Below are 17,076 nucleotides of genomic sequence, written 5' to 3' on the forward strand. Positions count from 1 at the left end.
GATGATTAACTCAAAGAGTAATTGCTTTTAAATTCATATTTTTGAAAGCACTAGCACTTCAGAAGTAAATCAAGAAGTGATTTTAGAACTATACAAGTTGAAAATGCTGTCAGCTTTAATACATCAGGCTATGGTACCCTCCACCTCTATTTTCTCCCAAGATCCCTTGCTTGTGGGTCCAGAGGAAAAGTTTAGCTAAATTGCTGGAACTTCATTTTAGCCTTAATTAATAAAGACTTTTAAGCATGTGTCCAATTCTCATTTAAATGAATGAGGATTGAGTGCTATAGTTAGGAACAGCCTGAGTTTACTCATTTCTTGAGTATCTTTCAGCCTTCAATAATAAAATAACACTAGAAGTAACTATTTCTTATTTAACAGAGATAGAAGAAGCAGACTGTGGTTGTATTAAAGTGCCATCTGTGAAGATTTGGGGTGACTGGAGATAGCAGTGGGCAAAACCTTGCAGAAAACTTTACAAAATAGCTGAGGGGGAAAGAGAGGCCCATGTTCCTCGCCGCTTGGGTGGGGCAGCACAGAGGTGCCACACAAAATGGCACCGAATGGATTTCGCTGCAGATATGAATGTGTGACGACTGCAGGGTTGCACAGGCCTCTGCTGAGGCACCTGCAGGGCCTCTGCATCCATCCGGATGGGAATTGCTCTCCCGGGAAAATAAAGAAAAACACTACACAGCAACATTACATTAGTCCTGCGCTTAATATGTCAAGAGGCAGAAACAATAAGGCACAGCAAAAGTGCAGCACTTTCAAGAGAGTTGCAGTAGGAGGAGATATTGACAGTCAAGGTTAGCAAAGTAAAATAGAAACTTTTAAGGACCCTTCATGTATTCATTGAAGCTGGAGGGCTGGGGCTGCTCCACTTTTAGCTCTTGTCAGAGCTCACACTGACTGCAGCGAGCTCAGAATTGGAGTTGAAGGCCCCAGTTGAGGAGAGCACTTAGCCAAATCCTTAAGTGTTTTGTTGATGAGGGCTAGGCTGAAGGATGTGCTTAATGTGCAGGTGCCAGTGCTCATAGAAAGTGAATTGAAAATGCAGATCCCACAAGGACTGCAGTGTAAAGTTTCACATTTGCTCTCTGACAGGCGTTCTGCTGGCAGAACCTTCCTGCATGCAACTTGCAGCAATGTGACTCTGACAGGAACAAAGGTGCATCATTTAAAGAAATACATAAACCTGCATGTGTTTTGCTGTTCCTGGCACCCCAGTGTGTAAATGTTCAGTGGAATACTGTCACTGTGTGGCAAAATGAAAGCATCATATGTTGACTCGAGCTTTTATATACACCTGTGGATTTGTGTAAAGCACTCTGCAGAGCAAGATAGTAACCATTGTCCTCAATTTGTAAATGGACTTTGATCATGAGGAACAGATATTTAGGAAAGGTTGGACATAAGAGATCTAGAAAGAATACCGGTGTTATAACTATGCCCTAGAAGCATGAAAGCGCAATGGCCACCCCAGAACATGTAAAGATGTTTCACTGCCCTTATCCCATTTATGATACAAATTAATCCAAAGGCACAACCAAAGAGATGCATCCTTAGGATGCTTAATGTACACAGACAACAAGGCTAAGCAGTGCCTGCCTTTTTAGTAACCTAATATTTAGAGAGGGACTTCAAAATCACTTCTCAGTAGTCACTGGCTACAATACAGAGAGGGTTCAAAGAACTAGTGTCATGGGAATTTCCCACTCTTGTTTGAACACCTACATCAGTGCACTGCAGCCAGCCACCATATTGCCTCTTCTTCTCTCTCTTACACGTATTCACATGCATGGAGCAAATTTTATTTTCAGCATTGGTCCATCTACAACAGGAGATGTACTCTCACCCAAGAGCTGGTGCTGCTCACAGGCAGGCGCTTCCCTGGAAGGAGCGAATTCTTCAGGACTGAAGAAGTCAAATCAAATGGAGTCCAACCTTTTCCATGGTAAGCACTCCAGACACAGGTTTGTTATATAAAAAATTGGCATCACAATATACTTATTCTAGCACCATGTGTGGGAGGACAGAAAAAGACTTTTTTAATGGAAATGCAAGATTAAGAGGCAATTTTTAGCTTCCCCATTTGCAATGTGAAGCTTTTCTAACTACGTATCAGGATTGCCAAGTTCCTTGAAAGAATTGCTTTTAAGAAAGCAGATACAAGCATAAGAAATTTAATAGGATGGTGCCTTAACTTGGAAGCTACATGATGCCTTTCTGCATCTTAAGGGCAGTACAAGTGTGTTGAATTCATATTTTTTTTGTACCCATTAATTTATCTTGGATCAAAGAAAAGAACTAGCACTCCGCCCTTTGGTGATATGTAATCATTTCTGTATCTTTCAACTATTAGATATTATGTTATATGTAGGAAAAATACACTACATACCCTACTGATACCATAAACCTGGTGAGCACTGATAAGAAGTATTAGTTTCCATTTTTTGTCTTCGAAAGAATGAAAAGCCATTTCACATTCCTTTTTTAAAGGAATGCATTTACTTCAAACCTTGAAAATATCTAGCAGTTCAGAAAGACATGTATCCCTTCTGGCTAACTTCTTTAGAGCGGTGATGAGGTGATAAAGCCGAGACATGCAAGTTAATGTATTATTTGATTGCTATTAAGTCAGCATTCATTTCTCAGTCCTCTTGTTTATCTAGAGTAATGACTGGAAGCTACAGCTTCAACCTTTCACAGCATGATGACAGTGAGGCAGTGATATGTACTCCCAGCAACTTATTTTTCAAGGATTACCTAAGAGAAACTAAGCTGAACCAGAGAGAAAAAAAAAAAAAAAAAAAAAAAGTATATAGTTCATTTCTCAGCTTTCACATTTGGGCTAGGCTTGGACCTATTATTTTTACAACTCAGATTTTCACAGTAATTTCCAAAGAGCAAACACGCCAAATATTGCATGTCAGTGCTGCTGTGCTAGAGATACATGAATAACAGGGTGAAAAATAAAATTATTGAATAGTTGTGGACTTCTTAGTTGTCACCATGTTAACAGTCTCCTACACAGCAAATATAAATAGACCTCAAAAAAGTATGCCTTAGTGCCCCATATTAGGTGGGAGTATTCTCCCCCTATATTTTGTGATCTGATTAGCTAAATTTGAGTCATCTGTGTTTAAAGTGACAGTATTCTGTTCAGGACTTGCAGCCTTTTTCTTAAATTCCCAGGAAATCCTTTAATTATCATCATGTCCAGTCTACCTCTTCCAAGCAAAAGGGTTTTGGAGCTTTATTTTTTAATGTAGAGACATTTTGTCAATTCCATTTTCATAGAAAGGCTTTAAAAGCTGTAAGTGCAACAGAAACTGTGTGAAACTCCATTATCAGTGCAAAGCTGGACTGTTCTGAGATAGACTGTTGGCTGCAGTTGCTATATTGAATCAAGCTAGTTTCATCCAAGAAAATGAGGATAAAATACTGCCAAGAAAAAGGAAATGAGAACTGTGCTTTAGCTGTTTGGTCTGTGGTTAAAAGTAATCAACGTGGTTGAGGAAGTTAGGTGTATTACAAAAGCAGCAAAGGTGGCTATAAACCAGAATTCAAAAAGATACATCTTCAACAGCTGCAAACCTCTTGCAAAGATAATATGAAAGACAGAAAATAAAATTAGATGCTTATTTTTAACTTTATCTAGGTATTCCCTGGCAGCCAGGAGGGCCAACCGTGTCCTGGGGTGCATCAAGCATGGCATCGCTAGTAGGTCAAGGGAGGTGATTGTCCCGCTCTACTCTGCGCTGGTGCGGCCTCACCTCGAGTACTGTGTGCAGTTCTGGGCACCACAGTATAAAAAGGACATGAAACTGTTGGAGAGTGTCCAGAGGAGGGCTACGAAGATGGTGAAAGGCCTGGAGGGGAAGACGTACGAGGAACGGCTGAGGGCACTGGGCCTGTTCAGCCTGGAGAAGAGGAGGCTGAGGGGAGACCTCATCACAGTCTACAGCTTCCTCGTAAGGGGGTGTCGAGAGGCAGGAGACCTTTTCTCCATTAACACCAGCGACAGGACCCGCGGGAACGGGGTTAAGCTGAGGCAGGGGAAGTTTAGGCTTGACATAAGGAGGGGGTTCTTCACAGAGAGAGTGGTTGCACACTGGAACAGGCTCCCCAGGGAAGTGGTCACTGCACCAAGCCTGACTGAATTTAAGAAGAGATTGGACTGTGCACTTAGTCACATGGTCTGAACTTTTGGGTAGACCTGTGCGGTGTCAAGAGTTGGACTTGATGATCCTCAAGGGTCCCTTCCAACTCAGGATATTCTATGATTCTATGATTCTCTAGGCCCCTGAATGAACCAGCCCAGGGTAATTCTGCAGTTGGTTCAGGTTTGTTGCCTTCTGGCTTGTGCTGTTGTTGTCACCAGCACAAATTACAGAACGGTTTTTGGTTTTACTCAGTAAAAATGCAATGAAATGTAGTCTAAGATATGTCCTCACAACTGCAGTTGCTCATTTTTTGCTACAATGAAATTAATAGTGTGCTTCAGCTAATGTGAGCTGCAAGATGACTTTACTATGATGGTAGTTTCTGATTAGATAGTCATGGATGATTAGCAAGGGTAAGGTCTGAAATATTGGACAGGGAAGGCAGGGCAAGGACAATTTCTTGGGAGGTGCATTTGTGTCAGTTTGTGTCAATAATTGTATCCTCAGTGTTTACACACCTAGTTTATCTCTACAGCTTTTATCTAACCTTTCATTCAGTACTACTCACTTTCCAACCTGAACTGTACTTTCTTCCCCTGTGGAGGGTCAAATGAGGACAAGGATTCTGCAGGGCAGCTTCTTGATTTGCTTACAGTAGTGTCCTCAAAATATCATTTGAGATCCCCTTGCCTTCTTCATCTCCCCCCACCCCCCCCTTTTTTTTTTAAGGATGTGGAGATGAGCCAAAGATTTGCAGAGATCTTGCTCTAAGATGGAACATCTCTGTGGGCTGATATCAGAACAGCAGCTTCCTGCAGCTACTAACACATCATTTTGTAACAAAAAATGTCCCCACCTTCAGCTCAGCTAAACCCTACAGCGGTGTGCACCAGGGCTAAAAAAGAAGCTTGATAGACTTGTGCTGAAGAAGAAAGACAGGAAGGAAAAAATGAATATTAATAGAGGCAGGTTAAACTTGTTTTTTTTTTTTTTTTTTTTTTTTTTTTTTTTTTTTTTCTTCCAAATTAGATAAAATTTTCTTTTTGGTAGAGCTCAGTCAAGAGACAGTTCAGACACTCAGTTCTGAGTTGAGTTAACCAGGGCCTCAGACTGAAGCAGGAGGTGGGGATGTAGATGGACTGCACGAATCTTCACAGCACACTGAGGTGTTCTCATGTGCCCATTTATACCCAAGGTAACTCCATGGCTAACTTAAATGAAAATGAGGTGAGGCATCGCTACAGACCGGACATTAGTCAGTGACTATGAAACACATCAGGAAGAAGTAGACAGTATTCTTAGTGGCAATGATTTGGAGAAAGCTGAAGAGATATGCACTGCTGTTGAAGAGACACAATACCCTAAATTACCAAATTAACAGGTGACACAAGTCCTTGCAAGAAAACCAATAAAACCAAGAGGCAGATGTGCTTTACAGACATTAAAACGTCCTGTGAATCTCTAGTGGTAATTTTTACCTTGTCCTGTGAGAATGAAATTTTAGAGAACGTAACCAGAATGCAAACATAGTTCAGCTAGAGAGAATTTTCTATCAGCTGCAGCTCTAACAGAAACATTTCAAAACACACCCACAAAGAAATGCTCTGAGCAGGAAGACTCAAGGCTGCCATTCAAAAACTCTCACTGGCAACTCTGCTGAGGATCTTCAGGAGACAGGAAAAACCAGCATGGATACTACTGATGATGGGACATTAGGAAAGACAGAAAACCTTCATGAGAATGTGGATGGACTTTAAAACTTTCTTCCTTTCCCACTGCTGACATGTATTTTTTTTTCCATAGAACAAACAAACAAATAAATCTTACTGACTTCTTCAGTCACCTTTTTTTTTTTTTTCTTCCGTAGATGAAAAGGACCTCCCAGCTTAACTCCCCTCTGTAACATCTGTCTGACATCCTTTGAGAAAGGGACTCTGCAAGGTCTGATACCTCCATTTTTAACAGACATGAAAGACATTCATAGACAGGTTCATCTCTGTTCCCACAACTCTTTGGTTATGCTGTGCACCAGAGCTCTGAGAAGTCTGGACATTAGCCCCATCATCATCAAAAGGAAATTACTAAGACTTCACACTGGACAAGGAACATGTAGTGGTAAAAAATAAACAGAGAGCAGGAATATACAAGGCCAAGTATCAGTTAGGAGTTACCAATTTAGAAACAAGTGATCTACCTCTATCCATCTAGAACTGAGTTCATATGTCAAGTGGGAAAATTGTCCTAACCATACTCTGCTGGGGTCCCAGTTGACAGGAGACTAACATCATAGAGCTGCAGAATGGTTTGGGTTGGAAGGGACCTTAAAGATCACGTAATTTCAACTCCCCTGCCATAGGCAGGGACAACATCAATGAGATCAGGTTTCTCAAAGCCCCATTCAACCTGGCCTTGAATACTTCCATGATGGGGCATCCACAACTTCATGATGCCCATCCTACAGGAAGAGGAAGAGTAAGGAGAACATAGAGAACTACAGGTCTGACGTGAGTTTTATTTTTTTGTGTTTTTTTTTTTTTCTTCTTGTTTGTTTGTTTTTCCTTATTTAAAATACAAAGAAGGAATTTGTGGACTAATTTAACATTCAGAGAGGTGATAACTTGGAAGCTAATAAGTAAAACATCTCATTTCCTCATTACACACAGAGAGTTCAATTTCCCAAGCAGAATGTGGAAGGACTATAGAGGACTGCATCTGTTGTTAGCTGAAGGGAAATTCTCTCCTTATAGATGTGACTTTCAAGGTACACTGAAGTCTTTCAGGTCAAGAAAACACCTCCCCATTCCTGTGCACATGCCAGCAAAACTTCTGCCAGAAAATACAGTCTTTCTGAGGACAAGCTTGGGAAAAGGCTGGCTCAGCAGATAAGGCTGATGCACACAACCACCCCTTAGGCATGGGGGCTGAAGTGCACTGAAGAACAACCTCACATTCTGTTCTGAGTTAGCCAAAGACCATTACCCAGTAACACAAGCTAATTCATTTGCCTGATCGTCCAGGTTCCCTTCTTCTCTGAAGCAGAATGAAGTCAGCACAGCCTAAAAAAAAACCAGTTCTTAAACACTTTCTCAAAACAGAAAAGGAATTCAGCTGTTGTGGAAAGAATAACAGAGGAGACAATGAGCTTGATGGAAGAGAAGTCCAAGTCAAATCAACAATCAAGTCAGTCTTGTGAAAGGACAAACATATCATTGAGAAAAGTTGACCCAGGATTAACAGATGTCAGTCTTCTGCTCTCTGAGGGGAATGCCAACCTATAAATCTGACCTGGGTCCAGACTGTCAAACATGGGTGCAATAAACATTGTGGGTATTGAACGATCAAGTCACAAATTGAACAGATTGAAACACCTTGTTCGCCCTGGCATTTTGATGTCACATGCAAATGGCATTCATTATTTTTTTCCTTCTTCTTATAAGACTTGCCACAGAATAACAGAAATCACTTTATAACATAGCACCCTAAATAGCTTTGGAGGTTGATTAAATGCTTTAATACTGTGTCATCTGTTAATTTATCTCAGGGTTACCCACAGCTTTATATGTTTAAAATCAATAGAGATTCTCTCTTTAAGGAGATGAGCAAGCAATGCAGCACTTCACTGAACAGTGTACACAAAGCTCACTGAAAACAGCTTTATCCTTTATTAACCTAGTGAAATCTGAAAAGGCTTTCAAGGAATGTAGGGATGAGCCTTTTAAACCAGAAGGAGAGCACCTATTACTGAAAGGCATTTTATTATGAGCAAGACAGTGATACCTAGCATCACTGCAATGACTTCAAGAAAGGACACAGAAACTGAACTTCGTAAGACCAGACACAGAGGCTGGTCAAGGGAAAGAAAAGAGACAAGAATTCTAGCCACATATTGGATGGGGACCCATGGGTCACGATAAAGATAATTTTGCAAGGAAATGTAAAGGCAAGGGTCTGTCCCAGTCTTGTACTTTTTGCAACGCTCACACAGGATATCTGGAACTGTTGCTCAGGTAATGAAAGGGCCTTGCAGGATCAACCAAGTAATATCCACACAACCATCACAATTCCTTCCCCACAAGAACAGCCCAGCTGTGGCTGTTTAAAAAATTTAATTCTAAGAAGTAATTAAGCCAGATAAATTATTGTACAATTATTACAGTACATAATATGTACTACAGACTGTTCCAATCTTTTTCTGGATTTCTGTTCTGCTGCTGCACAGTTTTACAAGAGAACTGCAGACAAGCAGTCACTTCAATACATTAATATGTAAGAGAGCTTGTCTTGTCATCCTCTTCATCCTTTTCTACTTAGATCTGTTCTTGGTTTCTAATTTCTCACTATAAATTCCTGTGAGGTCTACACAGAAACAGAGGATAATATTCAAAAGTTCTGATATTTGGAAGGAGGTAACACACAAAGAAACAAACAAAACCCATGAGTGATATTGGCCAACTGATAAAAAAAGGGCAAGGGGGAGCTGGAAAAAAATGATAAAATTCCATAGCAATAATCTAGGTGAAAAAATCACCTGCTTGAATATACAACTGGTAAAGAAAATACATGGGAAGGTCTGAAGGATGTATTACTGCAAGAATACCAAGGTGGGGCAGTTTTTGAAGGTTATGCAAAGTACAAAAGAACAATTTGATTCTTCCGTCTATGATGGCCAGACAAGAAGTACTGACTTAATGGGTAGCAATAACAGTTGGAGTTAAGTATTAGGATGAACTTTAAATTGCTAAGGAGACCAAAACATTGGAGCAGATAATGTTATAAGTTGGTGCTGTCCCTCTTTTAAGATCAGGAATAAGAAAGGGCCTCCTTTGGGCTGTGTAATAGACTGGATAACTCCACTCTCACCCCCAGGCCCATTCTAGATTTCATTTGTGTGATTCCAGAGATGCCCAAACTAGCTGAAAGGATAAATTTCTCCTTAGGCATAGCATGCAGAAATTGAAACCATCCCAAGAAGAATAAAAAAAGGCCACAAACAAACCAGAATATTCTGAGTGTATCAGTCAAGAGGTTGAATATGGAATATAGGAGTGAAAAAAAAAAAAAAAAAAAAAAAGAAAAGGAACTTTAATGCCATTACCTAAACAATTCTCTGGTTTAAGGGGATACTGCTTCAAGTTCCAGTATTTCTGAAAGCAGTGAAGAAGCACATTTATCATAACTGTGGTTTCATCCACTGCTTCTGTGGGCAGTAGTAAAGGCCTTAATGAAGAATTGCAGATAGTTTCTATCTTTGTCATTAAAAATGCCTTGGACACATTCAGCTTTTAACATTTCAAAACCTGTTTACAGCCAAGTTGCACAAAAAGTCCCACTGTTAGACTGAGCATGAGAGGAGGAATTTTATTGGTAAGTGAGAGAATGAACAAAGATGACAGGACTGATGGGTTGTGGAGCCTCCCTCCTCGGTGATCTTCAAAAGCCACCTGGGCATGGTCCTGGGCAGCCTGCTCTGGGTGTCCCTGCTTGAGCAGGGGTTGGAGCAGAGGGCCTACAGAGGGCCCTGCCAATCACAACCACTCTTTGATTCTGTAATAATTTTGAAGTATTCAGAAAGAAGCCATACAGAAAGAATTACTATGCCCAGTCCTCTGTGTGTGTGTGCATGTGTCGTCATGAACACGAGTCTCAGGATGTGCAGGGAAAAGCTTTCCTCTAACAACTTATTTTTATGCTGTATTAATATAATAACCAAGACACTCAGATGGAAGACAGTGAATGATTTACCTTGTTTCCGATTACTGACAACTTCAATAAAATATTTTGCTAGTTTTTAATAGTATTTACTCATAGTCAGCGCCCATCTCTTATTTTGTTTTTTGAGCACCACCAACACGTACTTCAGCTCCTCAGCACACCAGAGCAGTCAATCTGATGCTTTTAACCCTCAGCCCCCTATGAGTTAATAAGTACAGCCAGAATATCAATACTTCATTGAAATATTCACTCCTAATTAGAAGGATAAAGAGTGTCAAGCTCAAAAGCACTACATAGAGACCAGATGATTTAGGCCCCCCTCTCATAATTAGCAACCATTTCAAGGAAAGAGGACTTTTTATGTGCTCAACATTAACTAGCTGTATAAGCAGGGTTTAAAGCATGACAGAAGCCACAAGAACACTGTGCTATGGTTTGTTCAAGGCTACAGATTGTCTCCTTAAAGCAGCTCTTCCTCAAACAGCTGCAAGGGGAAGGTGAAAAACACTGCCACTATGAATTTCTGCAGTTTTAGTTAAAAAATCAAAGCAATTTTGGAACTTTTATGCAGAGATAAACTTGATGTGGTTACAGTATCACTTATTAGATTAATCGTGCTGCTTTAACACTCATCCTTCAGTTGCAATATACTAGAAAGAAATTTCCTGAGTGTTTAACCATCCCTGACATTTTACAGGTATGCAGCCTCCTTGCTAGTTCATTAACATTGGTTACTCAAAAACATTTGGGAAGAACTATTTAAGAGCTGTACTGATTTTCTCTGAATGTATTTGCAGTCTAAGATTCACATTTCAGCTCTCAGAGACTGCAGAGAAGAGCTGAAGTAGGCTGCATTTGATCTACTTCAGTATTTCTTTTGAGTAGACTGCTGGCTTTTTGTTGATCTGAATAGTTTTACGTGAGTCAAAATATCATTTTGCGATGAGGTTTTACATAATGGCAGGATTAGACAACCTTGAGCTGAACACCTTCCCTTCCCGCACCACTTAGTCATTCTCCTCTGGCATGGAGGTATTAACAGATGTGCTCAATTGTGCTGCACCACGTGAGGTTAACGCTTCAAGGCCAGAGCTCAGGACAACGTGCCTGGAAAGGAGATGGCAGCTGTGAGTGTGAAGGACTTCTGAAAAGGAAATTGGCTGCACAGACTTGCACTGGTATAAAGCAGGGTCCTGCATCGACTTTGGAGCGTTGGCTGGCTGTGAAGGAAGTGGTTGCATGTGTGCTCTGGTACCAGAACAGGCATCGCTGACATTATTGACAGCAGTGATGACTAGTTGCTGATCTTTTCTAGGTACAGATGAATAACAAAATGCAAGAGTTTACGTCTGAGTCACTTTTTACAGTCACATTATGTAGTGCCTGCACCCTTTAAAGGTATTTCCCTCTCATACAGCTATGGCTAGGTTAGAGGCTTGATCAAAGAAACAAACAAGCATCAATTAACATGTGGATAGGACTTCAGGATATGTGATGAAAAAGATAGTTTAAAACATAACAGGTCTTTATTGATGGAAAGTGACAGGCAAGCAGAGGCCAGCTGTACTAATGTACCCCCCCCCCCCCCCCCACTTCCCACCTGCAGTAAATCCAAAGTCATTCCCCCAGTCCATCCCTGGCTAAACATTGTCCTCTTCAGGCTGTGCCTTGATGGTCTGCCCCTTTTCTTTGTGGGTGATTGTTCTTGGGCTGGACATCAGCCTCACACCTCACCATGGTGGTCTGTACTGGCTTGGCTGGTGGTTGTCTGTTTGTGGCTTGGATGTTGTTCTCAGGCTGTTGTTCTCTGATGCTTTGCGCTAAGGCTGGTGGTGGCTATCTGGCTCTCAAATTGCCAGCATTTTGTTGATGTCGACCCACGCCCTAATGGTGCGCAAAAACTTTGTCAGTGGGTCCAGATCAATTTCCTTGTCATCTACCTTTTGACACTTAGAGGGAGGTTGGCCATCGAGGTCATCCATTTCTTTCGTGAATTTCCTCTTTCTCCCCATGCGCACCGTTTCATCCAGCCTCAATTGCTTATAGGGAGGTTGGCCATCGAGGTCATCCATTTCTTTCATGAATTTCCTCTTTCTCCCCATGCGCACCGTTTCATCCAGCCTCAATTGCTTATAGGGAGGTTGGCCATCGAGGTCATCCATTTCTTTCATGAATTTCCTCTTTCTCCCCATGCGCACCGTTTCATCCAGCCTCAATCGCTTATAGGGAGGTTGGCCATCGAGGTCATCCATTTCTTTCGTGAATTTCCTCTTTCTCCCCATGCGCACCGTTTCATCCAGCCTCAATCGCTTAGATGGGGGTTGGCCACTGAGTTCATCCAGTTCTTGAGACTTTCTCTTCCATCCCAGACGGGACATTACAGCCATCCTTTGGCTTTCGCAATGAATCGCTCAAAGGCTGGCAGTTCCTGTCTGCTTTCTCAGCACCCTGGCTCCAAGTCGCCTTGAACTGCCTGGGCAAGAATGTTGGCAAGATGTTGCCAGGCACTGGGCAGCTCTTTTTATAGGGTGGGGCCAGAGGTCACCACTGAGGTGACATCACAGTAGGTGGCAGCTGGCATCACGGGAGGCCCCTTTGTGGCAAAGGAGGCAGATACTGAGTACACCCAGCATCATTTGGCTCATCCTTACCACAGATCTAAGAAGCAGTCTTCTCCATTTCATCTCCAATTGATCTGTCTTACATGGCTCAACAAACGGTCTACCCTGCTGTGGGAGATGGTGCTGATTAGGAGAAACTTCTTAGAAAAAGTGGTTAGGCATTGGAAGGGGTTGCCCAGGGAGGTGGTGGAGTCACCGTCCCCGGGGGTGTTTAAGGAAAGGTTGGACGTGGTGCTTGGGGACATGGTTTAGTAGGTGAAATTGGTGGTAGGGTGATGGTTGGATCTGATGATCTTGGAGGTTTTTTCCAACCTGAATGATTCAGATTCTAAAGAGCTCAGGGATCTCTGTTCATACATACACACTCTCTAGATGTGGAGCCAGAGAAATAGTCTACTGAATGTCTTATTCCTGAGAGAGTTGGGGTTGATGGGCTGAGGGGGTTGGAGTTAGTCAGCCTGGAGAAGTCTCTGGGGAAACCTTACAGCAGCCTCCCAGTACCTAAAGGGGGCCTACAGGAAAGCTGGGGAGGGACTCTTTGTCAGAGGGTATAGTGACAGGACGAGGTGTAAAGGTTTTAAGGTAAAAAAAAAAAAAAAAAAAAAAAAGGTAGGTTCATTTAGATATTAGGAAGATATTCTTCACAATGAGTGTGATGAGGCACTGGAACAGGTTACCCATAGAAGCTGTGGATGCCCCATTCCTGGAAGCATTCAAAGTTGGGTTGAAACTTTCCTCTTGTTAACACTAAGTAGTTCACCTCTCCAGTTCCTTTCCCCAAAACTTGTCTCTCTGCTTTTGGCTTGTTCTTTCACTCATTTGCTCATCTCTCTCATGTATTCTCATAACTGTTTCTTTCTTTCCTCTTTCTCCTCTGCAAGCATTTTTTTTTTTTTTTTTCCTCCCGCAAACTCCCTCAGGGCAGAGGGAAGAACTGCGGCGACAGTATTGACAAACAAGCAAGCTGGAGAGCAAGAGAGCAAGAGCTGGCAGTGGAAGTAGAGAGGAAAGTGCACTTTTGAAGATTAAGTATTAGAATGAAGTTTTTAGTGACATAGAACCAAAAAGCTGTCTGCAGAAGGAATGTTTTTGATTTCCCTTCAACGTCTGAGAAAAAAATTTGAGTAGTCTACTATTGTTCCGACATGAGAGCTCTGGCAGCCTTCAATACTTCAAGAAGTTGGTTTGGCAGCATGACCAATATTGACTTTCTTATACCTTTCACAAGTAAACACATATTATTTTCCACTTATTATTGTCTCTTTGTCTCTTTTTAAAATCTATTGTCAGATACAAACACGTCAATTTTTCTTAGCACATTAAGAGCTCATGAGTGCACATTATTTCAGCAAAAATAAGTCTGCTACAGAATTTATTTTTTTCCCCAAGAGTTAAAATTCTTATATACTATCAGTGAATCTTGCTACATAAAATTTTCAACAGAAGTGACTGTTCGTTCATCACAAGGCCATTGTTCTGTGCCACAGATCTCCTGACAGGTGAAGAGAAACCTGTGTTCCCATCCACACAGGCATAAATCCCTTAGGCAAACATCTCAGGTAGAACCCATTTTACCTACACATTTAAATTAGTAGTTATATAAGGCTATGTCAGCATTTCCATCCTGTGTAGTTAATGGGAAAAAATAACAAGTGAGAATACCTGTAAAACACGGAAGACATCTTGCCCTTCATCGGTGCTTTTTTTGGAAGCCAAAATTTTGGTCTTCGCTGCTGTCCAGCAGCAGGCATGTTCCCCTGACTACAGCCTGCCTGTTGTACAAGTTTGTCAAGCAAAAGAAAAAAGAAAAAAGGTCCCTGAAGACAAAGAATTTGTGCTGGAAGACAAGAAATCTCACTTAGAGAGATGCAGTGGCTAGGGAAATTACCTTTATGAGAGGGAGTAGGGACAGCAGCTGAGAGGCCCATGAGGTCTTACCCTGCATGTTGATCAAGCCAGGAGTAGGGCAGCACCACCGCAGGTACACTGAACTGCATCGGAAGGAAACGTGGAGGGGACATTTCTCATGGGTACAATTTATGATGCAGAAGATGAGATGTTCATCAAGGAGAAGGCACTTTTTAAACTTGCACATTCCTCCTCCTTATTTTCAAAAAGGCCTGGGCAGGATGACAAGCCATGGGCTCAGAGCGCCCTTTTCTAAGCCTGCTGGCCCTGGCTGGTGAGGGATGACATTTAGGAGCAAGCTATTCCACACACCAGAGAGCCTTTGAGGGTCAAATTATTCTTCAGACTGAGCCTTGACTGAAAACTATCCACAGGGAGAGACAGGCTGCTGGTCTTTTCCACTGTAATTTAAACCCTGGTGAGCACTGATGATTTTATGCATTCAACTTCATGCCCAGAACCCAGTGGATGCTTAGCTGCATACCATCCCCAGAATTAGCACACAGACAACAAATTGTGCTCGATCCCTCTTGGTAAAGGGACAATTCTGCAAATATTATATAAAATGGTACTCTAATGGGACAGCAGCTTCAGCAGCCATTATTACAGAACTCATTTCCCTGAGCTCTGTGGTTTCCTCCTGCCTCATCTCCCTCCCAGCTTGCTCTGGATGATATTTTCCTCTGCAGAGTGCTGACAAGATTAGTGCTGTTTGATTAGGCTGTAACAGTGGAAGCAAAGGATGGTTTCAGTTGTCAGTGGACTGTAATTTAGAAACAAAACTAGTTAACGTGGTCCATACAAAAACGTTAACAATTCTCAATGGACAGTGATAACACATTCTTTTTGTATGCTCTTTTGCTATTAAGCATATTAATTTATCACAAAATTACCATTTAAAAGCTGTTCTTTCACACCGTCTGAATCACATACAAATTAAATAAATTAGTCCATGAAAAAGATACTATACACACATATATAAAAATTATTGGTGTGTTTGTTATAACATGTAAAATACAAAAATTGTTAGGTGAGAATAAGAAAACACTTATTTCTTAAAATGTTTCCAAATAAATCCTAAAGCTTTACACACTCATTTGTTTACAAGAATGCACCTTGCTAAGAAATTTTGTATTTGAACCTGTGACACTTTTGTGTCTAGATGAGGCCATTAAGATGTTTACAGTGTTAATTTTAAAGCAAACATTTTAAATAGTATTCAAAATAGATGTCTTAAAGCTTGAGGTTAAATTTACATCAGAAGTTAGAAGGGATGATTGTTTTGTTCTGTTTTGCAGAAATCACATTAATCCTCCCCTAGTCTCTTGCTTCCTGTTAAAAACGTTGAGCATTTCCAGATTTTTGCTTGCTTACTTGTTTTTAACAGAACATGGATGAGTCCACTTGTGCCAACGCAAAACTGGCTACTAAAGGCAATATGATCTTAGATCAGAAACCAAAGTCTGAAACAAAACTGTAAACCATTTTGAGCAGTAGGAATACTGAACTGCTGCAGTTCTACTCTGATGTGCAAATCACATTGGCCATTTAATGCAACTTTGCCTCTATAGCAGTAGCTCGGCTACAAGACCAACTAGTTATGCATCCCAAAGCAATCTAATGAATTTTCAGGAAATATCATGCAGTTTCCATTTAGCCAAGAAGTCCATCCCATGTCCAACCTCAAACTGAGTCTGAGATCAAACAAGTTAGAGAAATTCTTATCACAAGGTATCTGCTGAACTTGCCCCAGCAGAATCAGATGACTCATGGGGAGTCCTTTTAAAATTACATCTTCTTATGAATGTACTACTGCATTTGGCACATTGCAATTTCTCTAGCCCTTATGAAGGATACAGTAAGATGACTATCTAGCATATTAAATATATTAGAAAGTAAGAGGGTGAAAAAGAACAAAACAAAAAACAAAACAAACAAAAAAAACACGGAGTTTCTAAGAAGATACTATAGCCTTCATAATCTACATACAGACTGCAGTCCTGCAGTTCTTTCTTGTTTGTCTTACAACATTCCTTTTAAGTTGTATTTTAATTCACCTCTGCTTCATGGATACACCCCTCCAAGAAGGACTCAGGCTCCTTTATTGCATTTCCCTGGGTCCCTGCCAGATCTTCTGAACCTTATCTCAGGTCTTCAGGTCAAGAAACCCATATATCAGTACTACTTCTGGTCCAGACCCTGAGCGTGTCTACAATGCAAGTTTCAATTAGATGAATTTTGAATTATTATTTATGTAGAGCTTCTTGATGAATAACTTTAAAGCTGATGCACTAATCACTGTCTGGTGACAGACATAAATAATATCCCTTTTTACATAAAGCTAGAAAAGACATCCTCTGTATGATACTTTCATTGTAATCTTTCAATATGAAATCACCTCTATATTGCCATTTATTCCCTCTTGCATATGACAAATTAACAGTAACATGCTTTAAAGTAAGTCCACGTCAACTGGTTATAAGGGGCTAAGTGAAAGAGTCTGATTGTCCCTTTTGGTGAAGATAAGAATCAAGCATCTTGTACGTTCTTTGGTAGTAAAAATCAGAATCAGAATGAGCAACTGTCAGTCAATTACTAATTATTTTATTAATTAAAACAATAAATAAGTCAATAAAGGTTACCGGGGGGGAGGAAGAGAGAGAATA

Source organism: Anas platyrhynchos, chromosome 3, assembly GCF_047663525.1.
Source record: "Anas platyrhynchos isolate ZD024472 breed Pekin duck chromosome 3, IASCAAS_PekinDuck_T2T, whole genome shotgun sequence".
NCBI lineage: Eukaryota > Metazoa > Chordata > Aves > Anseriformes > Anatidae > Anas > Anas platyrhynchos.